Source organism: Dipodomys ordii, unplaced genomic scaffold (genome assembly GCF_000151885.1).
Source record: "Dipodomys ordii isolate 6190 unplaced genomic scaffold, Dord_2.0 Scaffold10, whole genome shotgun sequence".
In the NCBI taxonomy this organism is placed as follows: Eukaryota; Metazoa; Chordata; class Mammalia; order Rodentia; family Heteromyidae; genus Dipodomys; species Dipodomys ordii.
The window spans coordinates 27,313-28,610 of record NW_012267226.1 but is presented as its reverse complement, the minus strand read 5'-3'; the positions used below and the strand labels follow the sequence as shown (position 1 = coordinate 28,610).

Here is a 1,298-nt window from a genome sequence, read left to right as displayed (position 1 = left end):
TCCTCCATCATGACTGGTTGAGCTGAATCTGCCCCAAGTGAGACTTGCCACAATTTGTTAACAATTACTAGGTCATTGGGAACACACTTTTTAGTTTCCCATATAAGAATTTTATGGGTTGAACTCTGGTGGCTCCCTGTAATACTAGCTACTTAGCAGCTGAGGATCATGGTTCAAGCCAGGCCGGGGAAGAAAGTCCATGAGATTCTTATCTCCAATTAACCACTAGAAAACTGGAAGTGGAGCTGTGGCTCAAAGTGGTAGAGCACTAGCCTTGAGCAAAAAGAGCTCAGAGACAGCACCTAGGCCTCATGTTCAAGCCCCACGACCGACCAAAAAAAGCAATTCATGGAAGAAGTTATCTTCTTCAGAGTTGTATAAATATAAGAAAATGAAAAATCCACTTTTGGGTTTTTTTTGTTTGTTTTGAACCCAGGGTCTTAGGCATGCTGGGTAAGGGATATATTACTGAGTTTCCCAGCCTCGGTTTTAGTTGTAACTACAAGTGGTTGGTAACTCTCTCCTAATCATTATTGCAGGAGTAGGTCCAACATGAGTCCATATATAGCCCTTTTCTGGTCTGGTGGAGACAGTGGGAAATGGTGGTGACCTTCACTTGAAATACTTAGAGTGTGCATGACAAATTCCAAGTATTCAATTTTCCTGGGAAGGTCCTCCTCTGGCCATATGATATAAGACACAGGATCAAACTGATCAGTGGGGCTAGAGAGAGTGGGAATGATGTACAGCAGTGCTGCGCTCTTCTCTCAATACTGGTCCTAGATAAAACCCCTGATCTGAGCATAATAGAGCTTTCCATGTTGATCATCAATCACAGAAACATCACCACCATTTTGGTAATATACTCCCTTGTAGAACATTGATTCTGCAGTGATGATGGTGGAAACAGACTCAGGAGCTTTGATGGGATTTTTTAATTTAAAAATATGTCTTCACCCTTTTCCTTTAGTGGAAACTTTCTTTCTGGCAGCTTTTTAAATAAATGAATAAATAGAAATAATCAGAAACAAAATAATATAGTACCTTATATGGTGCTTGTCAATCCAAATAGATTAACTCACAGTAACTCTTGGTGGTCCAAGAGGTGAAAATAGCTATGGAGCAGCATTATCAAAATGAGCATTGAAACAAAAAATAGTCAATGATTTCAGCCTAAATGACTAGATTCACAAGTGAAGTAATCTTTGGCCATACTGAAATCCACTGCCCTCTGGATTACTGTAGCTATAATAGCAAGTAGCAGTGTCACATCCTGAACAGAATTCAGTAAGATTAGC

General features: G+C 40.0%; 1 pseudogene; it reads right to left on the bottom strand.

Annotated features, from left to right (window-relative positions):
• The window catches only part of LOC105980555, a 12,893-nt pseudogene that overhangs the window by 4,927 nt on the left and 6,668 nt on the right, over positions 1–1,298 (bottom strand).